Below are 24,298 nucleotides of genomic sequence, written 5' to 3'. Positions count from 1 at the left end.
CTAATGACATTGATATTTGGGTGGTGGAACCAGTTACAGCAAGTTCTGTGTGGCTTTTTTCTTCACTGCTGTTTTCTAACACATTATTCATTATGAAAAAAGGAAGAAGTCTAGCCTAACTAGAGATTCAGATGTAAAATATTTTGTACTCTCTATTCTGAGCACTTCAGCATGAAGTGGTGGTTTGTTCCTTTATTTTTGGAACATTATGCATTATTTCTGTTGTTTTGTGGAAATTTGACTGTGTGTTCTGAAACAAAATTTTGTCTCTCTTGATATGAATGTACACTGACTTTGTGAATGATGATGGTTCTGAATTCTGTTTGGCTCTTCTTTCTGTTTCCATTTCTGCCTCAACAATTGACTGATCTACTTACAGCATTAAGTTAATGAATTATCACAGATCTTCGCTTAGAACTGTGCTTCCCAGGATTTACACTCTGATCCTTTTGGAGGTGAAGGTGCTTGGATACCTCTTGGTTCCTTTTTTAAGGTCCTTATGGGGATGTGTCTGACGGTTTTCTGCGATTTACTTGGAGTGTTCAGAAGAGTCCAGCTTATGCAGTAAAATGTAGCTCACAAAATCTCCCTGTAACAGTGTGAGTTTAGGCTCTTAATACAGTGGGTTTGAAGATAAATATCAAACTATGTTTGAATCTTAGAAATTCAGCCTGTAGAGAAATACTGTTCTTTCCAGTCTACATGAAGGAAACTTTGGCTTTTATTACATCCTGCAGTTTAAAGGATGGTCCTAGAAATGGTCCTGGTTTGTGAAGCATTTAATTGGTAATTTGAGAAATGTAGGCTAGGAATTTGTTACAATTTGGTCTAGAGGAAAATAGTTGAAGCACTGGCAGAATGTTTGTGAAGCATAAATTTGCAAGCTTCTTCTTTATGCAAATACAAAACTTACTAAATCATAAGTGAGGGCATTGCAAAAGCTTAAAAGTTGTTTTTAAAACAATTAACTATAGGAAAATTAAAACTAATGCTGTGATTTATGTTGGTATTTGAATAAGTGTCTGCTAATATTTGAGTTATAACAAATTGTTAAATATAGATTGTATCTATTCAAAACAGATGTAGTTATATTTAGTCTCACTTTTTATGCTGTTATTTTGGCAGGTGTGTGATTTATGACATTGCTAATCCAGTTTCATGAGTCCTGCAATTCATTTGGAGGACATCTTCCTGCAGAAAAGGAGCATAAATTTGAGCGCTTAGTAAATGGATGCTTATATACTCCATTTTTAGACTTTTTGCAAAAAACCAGACTACTTTTTTCTCACATGCTGAGTGAGGAGAGTCATCTTAAATAAGACACTTATTTAAGCAGACGGTTGGTCCTGTTGATGTGTAAATTCCTCTGTGCTGCTGAGATGACTGCAATGCAGATAATGCTGATGGTGCTCGCCTTTTCAAAATTTACATCAGGTTTTCAGCTCCTGCAAGAGGTTTCATTCACTCACGACTTTGGGTGAGGAATAATCATCTGCTGAAGCAGACAATTACAATGGAGAGGACTGTAATGGCTGAGATTATGAGCTCATGTGGGGAGTGTGCCAGGGCACTACATGAGGATGCTGCTTCCCTGGTATGTCTGTCTGGGCTATGACCTGCCCCGAGTGACAAATCTGATCCTGTGGAGCACTTTCTCAGAAATTAATACCTGTGTCATTTTCAGACATTGTTGCATGTTATTCTCTTTCCTTGGAAACTCTTGGGTGTTGTACCCTTAAGCTTTGCTTGCTGTGACATTACTGGCATTAGTTCTCTCTTCTCTGTGGCTACTGCCCTCTCCAGCAGTGGGACAGCATCTCTGCTCTGTTCTTTCACTCTTCAAATTTCAACTCTGCCCACACTTTGCTGCCCCTTTCCCAATTAGTGTTGAAGACCTGCCCATCTTCCCTTTGGCTTTGCAGAGCCTCCTGTTAGAGGCCTTGTCTGTCTGCAGGGCTGCTGCAAAATTCTTGGAGCTCTGTAGCACTTCCCCTCCTCTTCCCTATTCCTGTCGAAGTAATCCACATTTTACCTACTGCTTTAACTGCATCATCCGTTTGAAAAATCCGTTTCTTGGCTCTCCTGTTAAACTGCATCAAGTTCAAGCTTGTCTTTTTTGCTTTAAGACATGTCATTAGCTCTGTCCCCACTCTGGTTTTTTACCAGGTTACTCCCTCTGCTTAAGTCTATTCAGAAGTGGATGTAATAAAAATTACTTGCTTTATGCTTGTGTGCTGTTTACCAGGTAAGATTTCTGGATTTGAAATCCTGGTTTGGAGAATTCGTAACTGTTGGTTATTCATTTATTACAGTTCTGAAAAATGTAATTTTCTGGTCTTTCCCAGCTTCTTTTGGCTTTTACTGTTTTCCATTCCCTCTTCCTGTCCTCTTTCAGGTAAAAGCTGGAGTGTTTTCCTTCATTTTCCTACAGCTGTTTGGTCTTTTCCATTGCTCTTAAAAAACAAAAAAGGTTGCCTGAAGGGAAGAAGGGAAGTAAAAGACAAATTTAGGACATTACCCATAATTGTGGAGTCTTTTAATGGTGCCTTTGTCTTCTGTTGGGGAGGGTGAGGTTTGAGGTGATTTCACAGATCCAGAAACACTGTTCACCAGAGTTTTTCTGCTGTGGATTGTTCCCACTAATGAAAAGTCAGCATGTGTGTATTGATTAGAAAAATGTATTTGTATTGCAAATCAACTGAGTTTTACTTAGAATGATTTTCATGTGTGTCCACCAGGTACTTCTGGTGTTTTAACTCCAGCTTTTCTCAGCTGTTCTGTGTCTCTGAAGAACAGTAGGAAGTGTTGGTATAGCTTTTGGATGGGGAAAGATAGAATCAATTTTTCATTCCAATTTTGACTATTCATGTGGAAACCTTAAAGGCAGGTTTGTTTTCTTCCTGCCGTGTGTTACCATAGATGGATAAAACACAGAATATTTAGTATGTGGCCTGCGTCAACTTGTTATACTAAAATCTCACTTCACAATTCAGAATTGTTACAATTAAAGACAAGCAGCATGGATCTATTAATGCCTCCTAAGAGTCTTTTATGCTCCCTGGCAGAAGTGTTTTTCTTTTATGGATTTATTGCTACTGTCTGCTGGGCCTGAATGTGCTGAAAACACTAGGCAAATGTGCAGTGGATTTGGTAATGTAAACTTTTCTATTGCTTTGCACCATGGGTCTTGATTTCACTCCACTGTGCTTTCTCTCTGTATTCTTTTCTGCCCACTCTCACCCTGCTGGGTCATGGTTTGCTGTATTTCAGATGCTAACAGCTCCTGAAGATAAGCCCCTTATTTTAAAGTACAAGCTGTTCTGAAAACCTCAATTGCTTAAATGTCATAATTTTACATGTTTTAAAACCTAAATTTTCCTAATAACGAAGGCATCGAATGTCTGTTCTTTCGAAGTTTGCATACTCTACTTACTGCAGTGATTTGAAAGAAACTTCCTGTATACTTTATCAGTATTAATGTATATTAAAATAGTATTCTAAAATATTCTCTACTCTTTCCAGTTTCAGTTTAAACTTGGGTAAAGTGTGGTTTGTAAAAGTTCACAAACATACTCCCAAAATCTGTTTTTTATGTTATGACTCTGAAGTTTTAGAAGTTGAAAGCTTTACAGATGCAGAGTCAATGGCAGCGTTTATTCTTTACTTGAGTATTGGGTGGGTCAGGAACTGCAATAAGAGTTTGGGCTGAAGTTCTCTGAAGCAATGCTGGGTGCCTAATTCGTTCTGTTAAGTAGTTGTGTCCCAATACATGAATCTATTCTCTGCTGTGTTATTTTTAAACTATTGCCTATTCCTTGGTTGTTTTTCCAGTTGTGAATATCCTCATGCTGCATATTTGACTTGACAGTTTGTTCAGCTTCTCCTTGCATCACATATAGCATATTAAGACCTGCTTGAGTACTAGCCAGAACTTTCTTGGTAGAGTGGTCATTGTTAATCTGCTGATCACGGTTAAGTGCACTGATTTGGAAGTGGAGATCCGTAAGTGTTGGGACATGTGTCTCACATCAAAGCCATGCATGTGTGTTTGCTTTGTAGAACTCTGATGAAATGCTGGCAGCCTTGACTGGAGCCCAGCCAGAGGCACCTTGTGTTGTGCAAGCAGTTGTGGTTCAAGTTTAGGAGTGTAGTTCGGATGGTGGAACTAGTTCTTTCAAAGGAAGATACCCTTTTTGGACAGTGGAAAGAAAAACTGCTGTAGACCAAATTGATAAACTCATGTGGCATGAATTGTCCTGTGAGAATCTGCAGAAATTGGTTTGAATGCAAGGGTTGCTTTGACTAGACCACTATGCTACTGTCAGCTTCCTTACCCATCACAATATCTGTCTTCAAAGCTTCAGAGTCAGAGCCATGCTAACCACCATGGTACTCAGTAATAAGGCCAGCTTTTTGAGCTCAAAACATCATCATTTGTTTCCAAATGGTGTCTGTGGCTTTGTTTCAGCTGCTGATTTATTCTGGATTCGAAGTTGTCACGGCAGGGCTTAGGTCATAAGTGCTCATTTGCACTTATTGCTGGGTTTTATGGAGAATTCTCACACAGAAGCTGAGGAAGTTTTCTTTCTTGATAAAGACAGGACAGAAAGCAGAGGTAGGAGATACCCATAGGACAGAGGTGACTTCTCAATATTCATATCAGGCAACTGCAAAGCCGCTGCATGGACATTAATTAAACATTTTCACAACCCCCGCCCCCATAGTTCTACTACCTTGGGCAGGTGTGATTGGTAATTTGGTGGTTGCCTAAGCAGGTGTCTTGTACTCTTCTGGAAAAATGCTGCCAAAGTAGTGAGATCAGCAGCAGTAACACAAGTGGTGCTTGAAGAAGACATGAGGATTGTTTCCCTGTGTCCTGGATATCTCTACCACCATACTTCCCATGCAACTTCGTCTTCTGCTGCCCTTCTTTGATTTAATCTGTTTGTTTTGATGGATTGTTGGTTGATTGGTTGGTTTTAAATGAAAATGGTAATAATTTAGCCTTACTTGGTAACATACAACACACTTGTGTTTTGCAAAGCACCAGTGCCCTGCAGGTCTGTTTCAAAAAATGTGTTTGCTGCCTGTTTGGATCACTGTGTTTTGGTGCTTGCGTGAAATTACGCGGGAATCTAATCTGATGGATGTTTGGTCACTGAGCAATCACTACGAATGCTCTTGTAAGAGTATCTCCAGATTAATTCCTTGAGGATTTCTTTTGTTGTTTGATTAGTGAAGAGCAAAAGATTTTTAACTCTGATTTGTTATGAATGTAGAGACAAAAGGATGGTTACATGAGAAGCAACAGCTGGTATCTCTTGGTGTGGTTTTGAGGCAAACAGTTTTGTGGTGTAAACAAAGGAAGAACTTCTTCTCTAAATATTAAAATTTCTAAGTATACAGCAAAATGTAAAATGTGCATTTTTTTCTATTTCCTACTTTGGAAGGGGTGGTTATAGTTTTACCTTGGAACTTGCTTTCCCTAAAGTTATACTACATGCTGAAATTTTTTACCCTTAAAAATCTAATGTTCATACTTTGCTCATAAAATATTACTTGCCTTTTATAACATGTACCCTGATGTTTGTGATTTTGGAAGTTCTTTAAGATCCTTCAGGAAAGTGAGCTAATGATTGAAATAATTCCAGTAGCTTGATTAATATGATTAATACTATTGGTGTCTGGAAGCTGGTGATTCTGAGTCCCTTCTCCTTTCTACTAGTAAAACTAGTGCCTTTGATTCTGATACAGCAGAAGTTAAATGCTTCTGTGCATAGAACAAACGGAAGCATTCACAGTATTTGAGAAATTGCCAATTATGAGGGCTTTATAGTTCAACAAATAAAATTGGAATTGGCTTATTGGCTCTTCTTGTTTTAGTTTAATATTATGAGTTCATGTTGGTAGTTGATACTGGCTTCCATCACTTCATAATTTTGTTGATAAATTTTACAATATAAGGAATCCAACATCAAAGTGTTGTAGAGCACAAATGTAATTAGTTATTGCTAATAGATGAAGTCCATTTCTCAGAACAGAGGAAAGCCAAAGACAGCAGTAACAGAATCATTCTTCTTATCCCTTTTATGTATTATGTGGATGGGATATGATGGAGATGCAAGTCAGAGTGCTAAAGATAGCCAGGAAAATGTTGAGAGTGATTTAAGGTAATAATTAAGTAGTTGGCAGGATGAAAGTTTATTCCTTTATTTTAGATTTGACTTTCAGAGATGCTTAATCTTCAGTTAAGGCTATAGTAAATTTCCAAGGAGCTAAGATCACTCTCACTCGACTTGTGATACTGGTTAAGCTTTAACATAGGATCAAATCTTACTGTGAAAAGGAAAGTACAATGGGTTTGTGTGTGTGTGTATAAAACTTGTTATTTTCATTATTGTTTTAATGGTTATTTCTAAAGATATTACTCTAAAACTTTCACACTGTGGATTGTTCATCTTGAATTTGGATCTTTTTTTTTTTCTTTGCTGCACTCAAAGATCTTAACCATAGTTGAAGTGAAATCCACTGCATCTTAGCAGATTAGATATATTGTAGCACAAATAACCTGCACATCTGTGTTTCTTCCTAATAAGCACAGCTGTGAGTGATTAGTTGTAAGACAAATAGCTGAGTCTGACACTTGTTAAAAAGGTTTGAATTTTTCAATTGATACTAGCAGTTGCTATCAATTGAGGCTTTTGTGATAAGGCTTGACTACCTTAATATTTCATAAAAATCTCTATTCAGGCACTACGTTAGTGGTGTACTGTCTCTATCAACCCAGTCTGGATTCAAGTTATTAATGTAAATAATTGCAGGAGTCCTCCTGATTTGTTTGGTTCCTGTAGGAAATTTGACTGAAGTCAGTGTTGGTGATAAAGCCTCTACTGGTTTTAATCGTTAACTTCTGGAGTATGATAGATTAAACAAAGTAAATACAGGTTATTAATGCTACAGATTTTTATTTAGTTGATTTTTACCAGTATACATGCCAGAATTTTTTTGGTGCTGATTTAGAACATTCTGCCTCTAGAACTTGCTAGGTTGTGTGAATAAGCCTGCTGTTGTTAAATGCTGCATTTTAGAAAGGCAATCATCACTCTTGCTTGATCATGGTGTGGAACAATATGCAGAAATAAAGGGCTTTGGCTCCCTACCACTTCTTGCCCTTAGAGTAATAAGCAATTCAACACTAACTCTTCACAGAAGGATACTTCTTTTTGGTAGAAAAATATGTATGTATTTTCTAAGAATAGTCAACTCTACTTTTTGTCCTTTGCTACTTCACTGAGTGTCTTAATGAGTTCTGGATGACAATAAAAATGATGCCCTTGACTTAGAAAAAATAATAAACCAAACCATTGAGCTACATAGGCAGCTAAATACTAAGATGAGAAATTTTTTATGTACTATATCTAACAGCCATGTACTTTTTAACATGTACTGTTCCTTTCTTGCCATCTGTGTTCTTTTAATGTCTTCGTGGTTTAAATCACTTCCTGTGAAAAAGTTATTTCTAGACAGTTTGGAGGCTTCTGCAATATTTGTGAAGTACTTGGCTTCAGTGCAGCACTGTCAGTACTATTTGTGATATTAGTGAAACTGGTTCAGACATTAATACCTCAAATACTCAATTTTATGCATCCTCCCAAAATTTCAAGTTTCCTGCAATCTCACTTACTTTCAAGAGATAATAGCAAAATCATGATTCTCCATGTAACACTGCCTTCTCAGTCATGTCGAGATCCTTCTGATCAATAAAAAGTTACTCTTTCTCACTTTATGGAACACGTTTTTGTTCTGCCCATTGAACCTGAAACTTGTAGGAATTGATGCTTTCTATGTGTCTTTCTTGAGTATTTGTTTTGGAAACTTTCACTAGAAGAACTTGTCTAGGTTGAATCCATACTTCATAAGGATATGCTGTAGTATCAGAGTGTTTGCTTTGTTCCTTTGTGCTTTTCTTTGTTGCTTTGTGTTCTTCTTCATATTGCAGTTAGTCATGTTTGGGGGTGTTTGGCCTGGAGAAAAAGAGGCTCGGGGGGACCTTATCACTCTCTACAACTGCCTGAAAGGAGAGTGTAGCCTGGTGGGGATCGGCATCTCTTCCCAGGCAACCAGCGGCAAGATGAGAGGACGCAGTCTTAAGCTGTGCTAGGGGAGGTTTAGGTTGGATATAACGAGGAATTTCTTCACAGAAAGAGTGATTGGGCATTGGAATGGGCTGCCCAAGGAGTTGGTGGAGTCGCCATCCCTGGAGGTGTTTAAGGAAAGACTGGATGTGGCACTCAGTGCCGTGGTCTGGTTGACATGGTGGGGCTCATAGGTTGGACCTGATGATCTCAGAGGTCTTTTCCAACCTGATTGCTTCTGTGATTCTGAATCTGTATGAATTTGTTTGCATAATCAAAACTTAATGCTTAGTGGTCCAGTTTGTTTTGTTTTCCATTGTGGTGTGAGCAAATGTCCTTAACATCAAAGGTAAAGGTAATTTTTCTTTTCTGGGCAATCCATCTACGTTCCCAGTTGGTTCATATGCTCTGAAACATGTATAAATATTAGTTTTTCCACTATTTGGCATTTTTATCTTGATTTGTATACTCTTGCATCATAGGAGTTTCTTTTTTTTTAATGTTTCCTGACAGGACATGTCATGGTGGATATAGGCCAAGAAGTCAAGTTTTTTGTTTGTTATGTGACCTAACCTGATCTTCAGTAATCCAACACTTACTCTTCACACAAGGACACTCTTTTGGTAGAAAAATATGTGTGTCCTGAGAATAGTCAACTCCGCTTCTTGTCCTTTGCTACTTGATTGACGTTCAGAATGTACTTTAAATAGTATTGTCTGACGATAAGCTATAGTACAGGAACAGCTACAAATAACAGCAAATTATGAGATTATCAAGGTGTATCCATTTGCCAGCTTGTTGGAGAAAAACATGGCTATGTGGTTATATAAATAACTGCTGTAGTTTGTACTTCGTGGTAGCATGGAGAAGAATTAACACAAAGTGTTCTGCTTTTTATCCCCTTGTGTATTTTTAGCAGGGAACTGAAAATGTTTTCTAATCCCCAGAATTGTTTATGCATGCTGTGAGCAATGAATAGGCCTGTCAAGGTAGGGAATTATGTTTAAGAATCTGCAGGATTCAGAACGTGATGGCTTTTAATGAATTTTTTTAAACAGTATCTAACCCATTATATTTTATAAAGCCCACAACTGCATTTATAATTATTTCCCCCCCCCCCCCCCCCAAGACTAGAAAAGACATGAGATATCTTGCCCTCAGCTTTGCCTCCACTCCTTTGCAGGTAGCCAACCAATCTGTGGGGATATTGGCTTGGACAATCAGTCCCTGATAAACACTTGAGATTTCCTGCTGAGGTGAATTACAAGACTTAGTCTGCATTGACATAAAAAATATTCTGCTGGCCATCCTAAAAATCATATTAACCAAAGTATTTGATAAATAGCGAGTGTGATATCTGAATGTGAGGAAATAAATACAAAGAGCAGGATGTTCAAGGGGGAAAAAAAAAATTATTATTGCAATTTTAAATTGGTATTTTAATTTTGTTTAGAGAATAGAATTTAGTTTCACTCAAGCTGTCAGCTGAATGAATTTCATTAATTAAATTCCTATTGTCTTCTCTAGGCATGAAAAGGTTTTTGTTGTTGTCATGGTGACAGTTGAGTGACAAGTTGAAAGTGAGTAATTGCTACTGAGAGCTCCATTATGAATGTTTGCAATATTTCAGAAAGTATTTCAGGACAAAATAGGATTTCTTTACTGGGTTTTCAACACATGTATGGTGGGCATTATGCACTCAGCAAGGGAAGTTCTGCATTCTTGATTTTACAGTCTCCACAGTGCTTTTACCCCTGTAAATTCCATGATTTTAGAAATGATGAGGGAAGTGAGATTTGCAAGGTATGGTTGTGTTTGTAAATTGTGGTTGCATTAGGTAATACTGTACTGAAGTGTGTGTTTGTGTCAGAACTCTGTATTCACTAGTAATCCAGTCACATGAACCCTTGTTACCACATACCTGGTTTTCTTCAAATGTAAGATACTTTCTTTAAGTTCCGAGAGCTGTTCGAGGGGGAATATTTTAATTCCTGAAGGTTGTTATTAATGCGTTCACCTGGCTGTTGGAGCTCATGTTCTTTTTACTGTTGGTAAACATGAATTAATTTATAGTACCTCACTGAGGTATCAGCTTTCTGATAATCAGCTGAACTGAAGGTTTCTCTTGGATTTTAACTGGTGCAATTTGACACCCTTGATACCTTTATTACATAGAGGACATCATAATCAAAACCTACATGCTGCTACTAGATGTGTAAAAGATCAACTTTGTACATTTTAAGAACTTTAATCTTTAGGAAATCTGTGTAACTTCAGAAATGTCTAGAGCCTCAAAGTGAAAACCTCAGGTATGCACATATGTTTGTACATGTACATATCTTACATGTGTATTTCTTTCTGCATATGTGTCTATAAAAGTCCAGGAAAATCCATCTGTAGACATATTTGGGGGTGGGGGGAATAATTTTAATTTTTGGTTTGGGCCACACAGTAGTTCAGGAAAACTTGTAAGCCTTATTTTGTGCAAACTGTCACGGGAACAGTTGACGAGCTGAAGGACTGCTGTGTTTGTGGAGGAAAACTCTATTGAGACTATACAATGATATCTTCTCCGTAACTATGCATTTGACCAAATTGGTCAAATTTTTCTCAGAGGTGATGAAATATCTTAGATCAGAACTGTCATTCTGTGCTTGGTAAACCCTGACAGGATTTGGTTTAATTTGCTAAGAAATAAGTGAACTGAGGATATTCAAAGCCTTTTTTTCTGTTTGCTTCTGATTCATAACTTTATGAGCTCAGTCATTCAGAACGTGTTCTTACATGAAAAACACTGTTTAAACATGAGGTTAAATACATTACATTAAGAGCACTGAAGTGTATTTTTACTGCATACAAGCTTTAAGTATCATTGTTTTCTATATATTCTCTCCATAGACTTATACTGTCCAAGATTGCCACTCTCTGTTTTAACTCTTCCTGGGGGTAATGATTTTTAAGATGTCTTTTTTGCAAAAATAAGAATTTTTGGACATAAGAATTGTTTACAGACTGGCAGGAGGAGATGTACTGGTTGGTGTCCATTGATCTTAATTCTGCAGACATTGAGAAATGTGAGTTGTCCCATTTGAACAAAGCATGTCTTTAACCAGTTTTTACATTGTAGTAGGTAAATGCCATCTCAGTTTTTTCAGATTTCATTTATATGGATTTTTTTTTGTTTATGAAGTAATTTAAATATTACCAAAGCTGTAATTTAGACTTTCAGGTGATATCATTATATGTCTCAACTATGCAAAGGGTATTATTATTGCACTACTGGAAAAGTCTTGCTGTTCCTTGGAAATTGTGGCTTCTGCCCCTGCAGGAATTTTTCCCTTCCTAATGAATATAGTACACTTTCTGGTTAATTATCTAAACAATATTTTGTTTGTTTGTTTGTTTTAAACTGCTTTGTGTTTAAAACTGTAGTGTGCTGTATTTTCTTACTAGCAAAAATACCTCCGGTGCTATAGTCATATTGCCCATTATAATTACTTTCCATTAAGGGAGTTTTTAGTGTGATGAGTCATTTCTAGGCATTTTCATTCAAATAATGTACACAGTACTGGTTCAGAAAATACAGTAGCTGATTCTGTTCTGGTGTATGAGAAAAGAATGCATGCAGAAGTTTGTCATTTAAAGAAAAATAAATGGAAGTATTTCAAAATAGGTTTTTTTTTTAATGTGACTAATATAAGCAATGTGAGGCAAAACTGTTTTGTGATCCAGTCAGCAAACAATGTGATCTCTGCCTTTTGTGCAAAATAACCATATTTCAAATTGGAAAATAATAAGGGCCTGTAACTCATACTTCATTCCTTAATCCTCTGCAGGAACTCTGCTTCTTGCCAGTTAAAATAATGTGATTAGACTTTTAACTACAAAAATATTAGATGGACAAAAGCATGCACAAGCCAAGAAAAATTAGCATTTTACAAGTTCTACCTTAATCTGTACTTTGCTACCTGCTTTGTAGTAGTTTTTAATTTATGATCAGAAAGCATTACCTGCTATAGTTCAGGGTTTTGTGGATGTTTAAGTAAATTATATGGGTTTAGCTGTAATAAGTGTTATTCATGCTTTTTAGAAGTATTAGCTGTTAAAATTTGTTCTTAGAAACTCCACAATGGAAATACAGTTCCAGTGCTGTAGTGCAGTTTTCTCCCTCTGGTCATTCTGACTTTTCAGTAACAAGAAAGTGATTGTGAATGGAAACAATAAGTAAAATGGTATTCCTGACAGAGATGAAGAAAATGCAGTAAGGAAGAGAAAGTATGCCAGAGCAATGTTATTGTGTAACTCAAGGGCTTACATTCTAATTTTCTCTGTATGTTTTAGTGCCAGCTTGTTGCAGATGCTGATAGTTCTCCGTGAATGAAGAGTGTAAAACGTTAGTGGGAAATAATCTTGAGAGAGGTTGAGATGGATGCGTCTTGAACTTCAGCTGGTTTTTGGAAGATAAAATGTGCCTCTGTCTGTGCTTCTAGTTCAGGATTTCTGTAGTGACCACAGTGTTATGACAGGCTGTTTGGACTAAAACCAGTGCATAGGGAAAATCCTGCTGGAGGGTGAATAGTTTAGAGAGGCTGGGGGTGGAAGAGCCTGAAGCAATACGTGCACAGTGTTGCTACGATATGTGGAGATGGGAGTGTCTGAAGCATATTTACAAAATAATACTGTAAATGCAGGCCCTGAGAAGATTTAAAATGAAAAGTTTTCCAAGAGTCTATTGTATTATGGAGGTTGCAGTTAAAGTGGTGAAGACTGAATTGAGAATCCCATTTTAATTATTTCCTGAGAAATCTGCTAATTGATACCGTTGAGATTTAATTTGTAGATACAACTGCTGCTGCTAATGTCCCACATTCTGCATTCTGAATTTTCTGCATTTTAAAAAGTCTGCTTAATTTGGAATCTCATAGGTCAGTTAACACTTTGGTTTTGATTCGTGAATTTATGAATATATAGTGATCTTGGTTGTAAAAGTTGTATAATTGTACATTAATATAACCTATATGTTTATAATGTGATTATAATATTGTTACACATTAGTTGTGTGAAGAGGAGGACAGGATAATTCTGTGAAGAACTGGAACTACCTGTACTTCCAGCCCCAGGGAACAGTTGGGAGCTCAAGGAACAGAAGAGAACATCTCAGTTGTAGAAGATTAGGAAGCAAGGAAAATCCCTGCAGTGTTTATATGACTTTCTTTGGTTGTTGGGATTTTGTTTGCCTAAAGGAAAGTCCTGTGACCAGAGCTTTGTGTGTTGCAATACCATGTGCCTAATGAAGGATGTGTATTTTTTTTTTTTTTGCTAGTCCAGCCACTCGTGGTGGTGTTAGGTAGTAGTCAGTTTCTGAGCTCTCATGACAGTTTTCCAGCTCAAGTGGGTCCAGAGAGAGGTGATCAGAGGGCTGGAGCACCTCCTACGTGAGGAAAGGCTGAGAGACTTGGGGTTATTCAGCCTGGAGAAGGCTCCAGGGAGACCTTATTGTGGCTTTTGAGTACTTAGAGGGAGCTTATAGGTGGGGATGGTTTCATTTTTTTTATTGGAGTGTGGAGATTGCCCCGCATCCTATGGCTTTAGACTGGAAGAGGGCAGGTTTAGATTAGACAGAAATTCTTTATTGTGAGGGTAGTGAGACACTGGAACAGGTTGCTCAGAGAAGTCTTGGATGTCTCATACCCAGAAGTGTTCAAGAAAGGTTGGCTTGGGCTCTGAGCAACCTGATCCAGTGGGAGGTGTCCTGCCCATGGCAGGGGGGTTGGAACTAAATGATACATAGGGTCACTTGCAGTGCAAACCATTCTGATTCTGTGAAAATTACACTGGAGTGACATTACTTCTTAGATATGCATCCCATTACTTTAACTGAATTCTGTTTTAATAGGATCCAGCTGAAAAGTACACTAACTTTTTAACAGTTATGTAAGGTAACAGTAGAGCTAATATGTACTTCTAGTATCTTAAGTGACCTCTTTACCTATTCTACCAAATACATAGACATACCAATTCTACAAGCATGTAATGGAGGTCAGGCTATATAAACTTAATGCAACTTAGTCCTTGAAGAAGTTAAATTATTCCCTTGCATTTGTTGCCTGGCTTATTAATGACTTTTTTTATCCTTCCTTTTGTAAGCAATTAGAAATGTGGGATCTTGCATGTGTCTTTGATACATGCCACGTGGCATTAGATGAAGGTTCCTTGCTTCCAAAAATAGTTGGTGTTACATGTCATGGATATGGGTTACTTCTTTTCTCTTAAGAATTTGTTCTTAGCTGTAGCAGAAAATACTTTCAAAATGGGACCACCATCCTTGCATTTGTGATTTTATGTGTAGGGTAAGATCACTGAATAAGAAAGGTATATCTGTCCTTTTTCTTCCTTCGGGTAAACTTCTGGGGAAGACTGTTAGGTCCTGCTGTCAAGGCTCTTTTTTTCTTCCAACAAATTTTCAATACAAGATGCAGGGAGGTGGTCTCACACACAATTCACAGCAAGGTACTGGACTGATTTTTTTTCTTTTGTTGTCCTTCCCTACAGGGCATGCTGACTAGTCACAAACACTCGTGTTGGAACTTCAGTCAGTTACATTGTTTATTTTCTTTAGATCCTGTTACTTAAAACTCCGTCTATTTCCAGGTACTGTCTATTTCCAAATAGAACTTTAGTGGGGTTTTTTTGTTCCCACTGTAACTCTCACTTGTAATTTTCTAAAGCATCAACAAAATAACTTTTGTATCTATTTTGTAGTTCTCATGTTTACATTTATGTCAATAGAAGTATTTGAGAGTGAAAACAAGTATGTAAGGAATCTAGAACCAAACATTTTGAGGTGCCAAAAAGATCAAGCTGGTCTTTCTTTGTGTCTTTAGAACACAATGTCTTATTCTGCAAACCTTTCCACATCCAAGGGATGTAGAGTATGCACATGGTCTTTGCAGGATTTTTGAGCTCTCTGATAGTAAAATTCAGAAGCATTTAAACTTAAAGTCATGGCATATAACACAACTACCCCAGAATGTTGGATAGAAAACAAAGTCTGTGTCATACAAGTTAAGAATAATTTATTTATTTTAAATTTTTCCAAGAGGGTGTCTTTGTATTCAGAAATGGGAAGTTTTCCTTCCTTTCACTTTGACGTGACAGTAATTTGCATTACAATGTGGCTGTGTCTTTCTAGTGTTGTACTTCTAGATGAATGAATATTGCCACTCATTGCTTCTGGAATTTCATTGTATTAACATCACTGGCTTAGATTTGGATTCTTAGACAGTTTTCAAAGAACAGTAATAAAATGACAACGTGATACTACAGAAGCAAACATTTTCTGGGCCATGTTAGGCTGAACTTGATGTTTTGGTACAGTTATTTATAAGTTGTACCTGGGTGAATTAAGTTTAGAGGGACTAGAAAGTGACTTGAGGAGAAGGATTTTTGATTAAGTAGTATAGGAAAGTTCATCTCAGAGTGAGCTTAGTTTTGGAAACCTGCATTTGGAGATGCAAGTTTTCAGGTGGCATTGATTGGTTCAGCTTTGAAGAAGCGCACTGGCAATGTAATCTTGCCAAATAATTTTGCTGAACTTGCTTTGTGAGTGTTGCAATGCATTAGGCTTCGTTGTGCTTGTACAGTCGTAGCCTGTTTTACAGTGTGTTACCTCACAGCTCTGAGAGAGTACAGGTGGAAAAAGGCAACCACCTTCTTCCCGCATCCATACAATTAGTTCTTGAAGTGAAAAGAGCACTGATGTTGCCAAAATGTTGTTTTTAGAATAAAGATGATTTTATGTTGGATGAAAATATTTTAAAGAACAAAGTTCTAGGCAGTGGGAGAGATTTTCTGTAAATCCATAAGCAATTAATCTGAAAGACTGCAGTGTGTCTTGTTTATCTAGGTTCAGGAATTTCAACCTGTTCTTGCTTCCCAGCTTTGCTGGAATTCTTTGGATAGGTTGAAGTAGTCCTTTTTACTATTGCAAAACAATGAATGTTTTTGCTTGTATGTAATGCAGTAGCATCCTGAAAGCTGCAAATGAAGTTGAGTCTAAATTGGTAGACACCTTTTCTCTCTTTTGAAGGTCTTAAATGTTAATAAAGTGGTGATTTCATAAAAATAGGAGGACTGCACAGGAAATCTGCTTCAGAGCTAAAATCTGAATCCTCATCTCCCAAATCCCGATGCAGTAGTGCCAAAACCATTAACTTTTAAAATCTGTTAATGGTGCAGAAAGACTTCAGGTATTGCAAATCTAGACACTTCTTTCACTTTGCTTGTGGGTGAACTTAATTTCTCTGTGAAGACACATTTTCAAGTCCCAATGCAGTATCCAAAATAACTGAAATTCATCACTCCATGAATTAAAATTTTTTCAATTTCATAATGCAAAACTGATTAATATAACTTCAAAGCGGAATCACTTTGTAAGTGAAGACTTATTCAGAAATCAGTCACTCTGATTTCTTTATTCAGTGCTACTTTCAAATTTCTTATTTGTTTTAAAGTAAACTCTGCAATTTCAGTCTATTAAGTAACATTTCAGTGACAGCACATGTCACTGTGACATGTGAAATGATTTATGACCTTGATTAATTCCCATAGCTGATGGGGAGAAATTAAAATGAAACTAATCTGAATATAAGTTTTTATGTGCCGAATATAGGAAATTTTCAAAATTGAATAATACAGGGTATGTCCAATTACTTACTGTATTTCCTCTTTGAAAGTTTTGGCTTTCTGTAATTAGATTAAGTCCCAGAAAAAATGAGTATGTAAAACAAACCCAAAACACACAAAAAACCTACTGACACAACTGAATCTTCTTTTGCAGATAATTATATTGCTAGATTCTACATTTATGTAAGCATTTTTAAAAACATGGCACATTTTCTATAATTAGTAAAGGGTAAAGTAAATTAAAGTACAATGGAAGCACTGAAAGCATGGAGAGGTATTGTGCTGCTTGTAATCCTCTTGATTAAATATTAATGCATGTAATACTCATCATGGTGCACTTGGAGTTTTTGCATTTTAAAACTTAGCATTGAATAAAACCCTTTTTACTATATGTTGCTCTGAATTTACTGGGAATGTCTAGCTCTTAGTCTGGCTCTGTTCAGTCATATGCTTTAGAGCACTTTTTTCTCTAGCTGTATCTGAAAGGGGAAAAAATTTAATTCCCTGAATGGTGAAGGACTATTTGATATCTGGATTTTCAAGAGATTACAAAGTTTTCTGTAAGTTAAAAGATCCACGTTTTTCAAAGGCATTCTATCATCGTACGTTCTGTTAAATAATTGCCTAAAGAACAAATATTATTTCATGTGTAGTTACTTCACCTCCGTAGCTGCCAAGTTTCAGTCACATGCTTGATAGAGGCTTTCTTGGCATTGAAAGGACTTAATGCAGGATCTGAAGAAGTTTTTGGAATTTCTTTGAGTCTCTAATCCCGTTCTCACCCCAGGCCTTGTCAGCAACGTGAGAGCTCTCTTGTTGGCAGCTTCTCTTGCTCCACTGCTGCCCTTGCCTGTGCCTCGGCTGCCAGGGGGAAGCCAGCCCAGCAGAGACGTGCAGTCCCACTGGTGCCTGTGCTTTGCCCTGGACCTGTTGTTTGACAGCAGCAAACGGGGATGCCTTGAGGTCAGGAAGGGAACCCGCATGGGACTGTCCTCTCAGTCTGGGGACGTGGCAGAGAACTCGTCCTTGTATTGCCAAGGTGAGAGGTGGGTGTTGCTGCAGGTGCCCTGGCTGAGGTCTGGTTTAGGGGCACATCTCCCTGATGCTTGGCCACATGAGCTGTGCTGTGGAGCTGAGCAGGCTGTGGATCCCCTGGTGATAGAGCAGCAGCAGCAGCGCTGCTGTACCCTTGGAGGTGTTTTCTGCACTGGCTTCACTCTGGTGACAAGGGAGGGCTCTGCAGGGGCCGCAGTGCCGTGGAGCTACAGGACAAGAACCAGGCCAAGAGGCCACAACATGCTGCACAAGTGGCCCAGGAGGAATGCAGCTGATAGCTCCCCTATATACAGTGATGTGCTAAGAGCTGGCTTTTGGCTGGGTTGTGCTGCAGTTTTGCTCCCTGAAGCTAAGGAGCCTGATTTCATCCGTGGTGGCTGTTCACTTCCAGACACATTGTGAAAAGTGGTAGTTGCTTCATCTTTCCAGTTACTTAAAAAAATAATAGCAGTCTCCGTGCTTAAGGAAGGGATTTTCATGTTCTGCAATGGAATAATGTGGTTTCATGCAGAGTGTCATTCAGAACCAATTTTGAAGTCTCATGCTGTCCCCAGAAAACTACATCCTGTCTAATAATGCATATTGATGTTTGCTAATCTAAATGAAACCTCTGAACCACTTCATGGAAAAACAACAAGGTTGTTTTAAAAGTGTGTTTGCTAGCTTAAGCACAGGAAGAATGAAAGTGTTTTTTTTAAATACATTTCTTGTGCTATTTTGCTTAGCCACTAGATCTACATATTGTCATCAGTTGTGTGTGCTGTGGACTTTTTCTGAACTGGTTGTTTGGGCACTGTTAGTGTGTCTACTTAGAGACGTTAAGAAAATGCAAATGTTTATTCTGTAGCTGGGTTGTGCCACTCTTGTCGTATTTTATTATATTATTTTATTCTCAAATGCTCACCTTCTGACAGTGCGGTGTTGACTCAAGACATTTAGCACAGAATGTGATTATATGAGAGTTTTCTTATGTTTCATTTGTTTGGTTCACATACTTAGACATCCATTACACTTAACTCAGAATAACTTATGCCAGTAATGTAAATTGTTATTAATCAACTGCTATAGGTTATATTGTGACTTGACATGCTTTGATTACATAGTGGGGAGTTGGGGCTTGGGGTGGTGACACTGGCTGACTGAAAATAGTTGTGTTTCTGGAGAATAGTTAATTGGTTTGTGTTTAGCAAAGAAGATTCTGGAAATACACACACTAAAATTTCAGAAGTTTGTTTGGCTTTCTGCATTGAGTAAAATAAGGAGAATTGAACCAGAGATGCTTTAGAGGTTGGAATTATTTAGTACAGTGTTGAAAGGGTTAATATCGTAATGATTGCTTTTTCTCTTCTTTGTAAAAATGTTTTCTAGTAGTGTTATGTATATTTTAGCATATTTTCCATTCTGTAGATGCCAAAGAAAATACTTTAACTCCACAGCACTATTTCTGTGATTGTTTGGAAATGTCGGAGTAGTTTCTGTGCTTGTCTGACTTGGGGCCGCTGAGTATTTCTACATCCCTGTAAGGACAAGTTGGCTGTAGGTTATTTCTTTGAGCAAGTTATACTGAAATAGTCAACTTCAGGTAGCTATATCTTTTTATATTTATATAGCTATGAATCCCCCCTTTTTTTCTGTAATGCCAAAGAGCTTTTTGTTGAATTACAAAGATATTTCTGCGTGCCATATAAACTATGCATAATCTAAAAAGAGACTCTTCCATATCTGTTTGACAGTTCCAATCCCTAATGTACTCATCTTGGCTCTGTGTGTGATTTGCAGTAGTGTTCTGTGAGCAGATGCTGATGTCATGGCTTTAGAACGTGTTAGTATTTCAGTGCTGTAGGTGCTGGGCTTCTTTGGAAAGGAAATAACAATGAGGTGTATAAATTCACAGCTCCAAAGAGTCAGCCAGAAAAGCTCCATTAATTTATACCTGTTGCTCTAGGCAAGATGATATTGCATTGCTAATCTTCTCTCAAGCAAAAGCTTGCTATTATGCGCCTCTCAGGAGGGCCGGAGTCCATTTAATACTTAAGAATTTATAAGAAAAAACATTTTACAAATGCATCTAACTTTGGAGGAGATGTATTACATTTTATCCAACACAGTGAATTGAGTGAGATAGGGCAAGAAGGAACTCCTTTAAAACAATCAAGAACACAGAAACCAAAGGAAATGACTTTGCTGCTGTAACTTTTTCTTTTTTTTTTTTTTTTTTTTTTTTGCCTAAGCTGCAGGTGAATAGAGTTTGAAGTGTCAGAATTAACCACAAGGCTTCCATAGGCTGGAACAGTTTGTTACTAATGAAGGAGCTTTTATTAATATACATGCCAGTAAACATTATCAGCCAACCCACAAGAATAGGTGTACTCTCTGGGAATTGTGGTTTCTTCATACTAAACGTTATTTTGGTTAACACAATGCTGATATCCTTGTTTATTCTTTAGCCTGGTGTCTGAAGGGCATGAGGTTTGTAGGACTATGGTCAGTACCTCAGTAGTACTGTAAAGCTGTGGAGGACATGGGTAGGGCCACAGAGGGACTGAGAAAGACCCATGGATTTTTTTGAATTACCTTAACTATGGGAAAAGTTTTGGTTTGAAGTTGTGTCCTAGCAGATAAAAAGTGCAGGAACCCAGACTGCATAATTTTTCTACTTTAATGGAATATTTATTAGTGGAATGTAAATGCACTTTAGATTTATTTAGTTGCTGAAGGAGTTAATTAATGGTGTTATTAAAGACTGAAGGCGGAAACCAGGTTTTAATGCTCATATGAGATTTTCTTTCTAAATAATGTGGGGTGTTTACATTTCCCTCTTAGTAAAATCTATTATGTGAAACTTGCTTGTTTGTTTTGGGTTTTGTTTGCCCTTTTTTGCCTTTGTGATAGAAATAGCAAATATACCCAACCTTACCATAGCTGGTCAGCTTGGATTGGGTGAGACCTCAGGTCTCCTGTGCAACCTCCAGCTCAGAGCACAGTCAGTGGTGAGGTCAGACCGGGTTTCTCAGTTCTTCCTCCACTCTAGTGTTGAAAACCTTCAAGGATGGGGACTGCCCAACCTCTCTGGGCTGCCTGTTCTAATACTTTGCCATCCTCACCATGCACAATTGTATCCTCAAGGGGAAAACGTTCCTTCTCCAAGCAGTCTGAAGGCTTCTTGTTTCATTTTAAGCCTGCTTCCCATGAGGTACCACAGTGAAGAACCTTCTTGGTTAGTCCTGGCAGGACATCCTGAACCTTAGCAAGGCTAGTTCCCTCATCCTCTCCTCACAGCAGGTGCTCAGGACCATATCAGTGTCCCTCTGCTGAACTCACTTCAGTTTGTTGATGCCTTTCCTGTGTGAGGAAGTCCAAAATTGGATTCAGTATTCTAGATTGTAGCCCTGGGACAGCTTGATGGATACTAGCTATAATTCCTTCATTCCGTCCTGGACACTTGTGATTTTGTAAGGATTTGATTAAAACGCCATTCCCATGGTATAGGTGGTAGATAAAGCATTTCCATTTTATGGAGAGGTGAAAAAGGCAGGGTTTCCACATTGTCTGAGTGCACACACAGCAAGCTCTCAGTCTGAAGTATTGTCCTCTGATAATCACTTCTTTTGTATTATGCATTAAATTCAATAAGTAATAAATCAGAAGTGCATTTATCTTAAAATCTTTCTTTAGCATTAAAAAGCCAATGAAGAGAAAATGTTTTAAAGGTTATATGCCTTATGTGGCAGCAGACAGTTTTCAAAATCTGTTTTATTCAGTTCTTACAGCTGTTGTATTATTGTTTTCATTTTCTACACTGTATGGTTTGCTACTTAGATGAAAACTGAATGCTGGAAAACTTGTATGTGCTTTCATATTTAGAACAACGTGGATTGTGTTGTCTGTGATCATATGTATGATGTCTTTGCATCAAAGTGTTATAGGTTCAAATAGCACTAGTGTGGGTTTTCAGCCTCCTTTGGTAAATTTAGATGCTGTATATGTGAACACCTATTTTATTTTAACCAGTTTTGTTATGGCTTAAAACTTGAGATCTGTGATATTTTTGTGTAAAGTTTCCCTTAAATACTTTTTCCAAAATAGTACCTTTATGTGGCAATGCTTGTTGGGCAGCTTCCTCGCTAAACTCTTTAAATTGTGGTTGATATTGGAATATGAGAGTAGGCTGCTTTTACCCAGGGTGTTTTAATCATATTAATGATATCACCACTGTCTTTTTAATTAGAGAATGAATTTTTTAGTTTAGTTTGTGCATCTGTGTTATCAGAGAGGTTTTTAATTTAATTTTTGATTTTGAAGGTAGGGACTATAAATTTTCTAAAACTGCAAAAGTAACAAAATAGCAACAAATTCAGCTTTTTAAAAGATTTCTTTGTCTTCTAAGACTAACATGCTTTCCCCCCTTAATTTCAAATGCAGCGAATGCATTTTGGTTTTGTGAGTTAATAAAATCCTGATAGTTTCACGTGATATGCATCAAAAGGATTTGTGAATCAGCAGATGACTTCAGCCTGTATTACTCATGGAAATCTGTGTTGATCCTGTGATGATAGTGTATTCATCCTCTTATCTGTGCTTCTAATGACTGAAAATACTTGTAGTGATTCCATGGCATTTTCTGTATTAGCTTACCATTGTTTCATTAGCTCTGGTTTTAAAAGCATGTTCATTAACAAAATCTTTTTTGCTGATACTACTGGATAGTATAAATCATTTTTGGTAGCTCATTAAGACAGGAAGAAAGAATTTTTTCAGGTCCTTGGAAACTTGTAGTTCCCATTTAACCTCATAATTAGTGAACTGGGTAGAAGGACAACACTACATGAACATGACTGTTAGTTTACTGTTTGTTTCAAACTCTTCTTGTCTGCAAGCTTTTACCAGGAGAAGTGAATGTATGATAAAACCTGATGTCAGGCCATCTTGTCCCCTTTCATCTGTCTTTATAAGCCCAGACTCTTGTGTTGGCTGCTGCTAGTCACAGACACAGCAGCTCAAGATAGTTACAGAATTGTATTCGGACTAAACAACTGAACACTTAGGAATTCTCATCTGAGTAGGATGTAAGATTTGAGAGAATCATTTTTAATCTGTGATCCTTACCAGTAGTTCCTAGGTTAAGATGCTAATTAAACTGTATGAGAGGCTGACATTTTGACCTTATGAAAGTCTCCTGGACACTGATTACAGTGGGGCAAGGGTTTTACTGCGATTCTGATGAGACACTACTATTTTAAACTAGTAGATCATGTTCAGGGTCTTGAAAAGATGGAGTTTTGTGTATGTGCAGCTTGTAGTGGGTACTTTTGCTTGAGTAATACAATTAGTTGGTATTGTTCCTAATCCTTCCAAATTATATCTGTATTACACTGCATTTTTCTTCCAGCTTGCAGAACTTTGAGAGCACTGTTTTTCTTGGACTATTTGTTGGTACTTGTTCTAACCAATTCTTAAAGCTAATATCCGAAAAATACTCAGAAGGCAGTGCTGAAACTATTTTGAAGCCGTTGATGTATTTCAGAAATATGTTATGAAATGAAGCAAACTATTCCTGGCTGTTTGCCTGGTTAGATACAAGCACTTGTTTGGAGTAACAACTCACTGGCTGAACAGTTCTTCGCTGCATGAGTTCTTCTGTCAGCTGCACCCACACCGCAATCACCCGTAGAGGTGTGGGTGGGTGCCCACAGGTAACTGTCATCACCATTTGGGATATTCAACATAAAGGTGCTTATGCTTATCTAGTCTTGCAAGTAAGTGTAAAGGAGTCAGCCTACCTGGAAAGTAAATGCTGTAGAAATGGCTTGTAATAATTTATAGGACATCTGTCCCATGACAACATGAATTTTTCTCACAACTTATAAATTTGCTGTTAATGTGAAGTAGACTCCATCAATAGTTGATTCACAGATTTCAAGTTTCAGCTGCCTGTGCATTTAAATTACTCCAGAGACAATCTATACACTTGGCTTGACTTCAAATGAAAGGTCATCAGCATCAGTCATGTCCAAAAATTAATAATTAGGACTTGGCTTTGACTCAAATACAAAATTAATCGAAGTCATGTTAATTATGAGTTCTGCAAAAGGATCCATGCAAGCAGAAGTGCCTGTCTGTGTCTATTATACTATAGGATTAGAGCCTGGATTGCATCTGTCTTAAGACAGTGGGTGACTCTCAGTTCTTGTGTTTGTAAAAGTTGTATATACATGCTGTGAAATAATGGAATTTGTATTGAGGTATCTTAATTACAAAGAAACGGGTTTTGAACTGTGATTCTTTTATGAAGAGTCCAAGTCTTAACTATTACTAGCCTGGTGTTCTGTAACTTTGAAATTCAGAATAACTTCTAACAGTCTGTAATGTAATTTAATAACGCTGGTAGTGGTAGATGGTAATGAATGTAATTTTTTGTGGAT

The 24,298-nt window shown here is 37.5% G+C and overlaps 1 protein-coding gene across 1 annotated transcript in view; it reads left to right on the top strand.

The window, feature by feature from the left end:
* Window positions 1-24,298, top strand: part of PLEKHA7 (pleckstrin homology domain containing A7) — a 151,801-nt gene that overhangs the window by 59,810 nt on the left and 67,693 nt on the right. The gene's annotated exons all lie outside the window — the stretch shown is intronic.

This window comes from Corvus kubaryi, unplaced genomic scaffold, assembly GCF_017639235.1.
Source record: "Corvus kubaryi isolate FWS band 111438036 unplaced genomic scaffold, C.kubaryi_AGA036_p1.0 37392, whole genome shotgun sequence".
Classification (NCBI taxonomy): Eukaryota; Metazoa; Chordata; class Aves; order Passeriformes; family Corvidae; genus Corvus; species Corvus kubaryi.
Note: the sequence above shows the minus strand (reverse complement) of the source record. Positions and strands in the feature narration are given on the sequence as shown.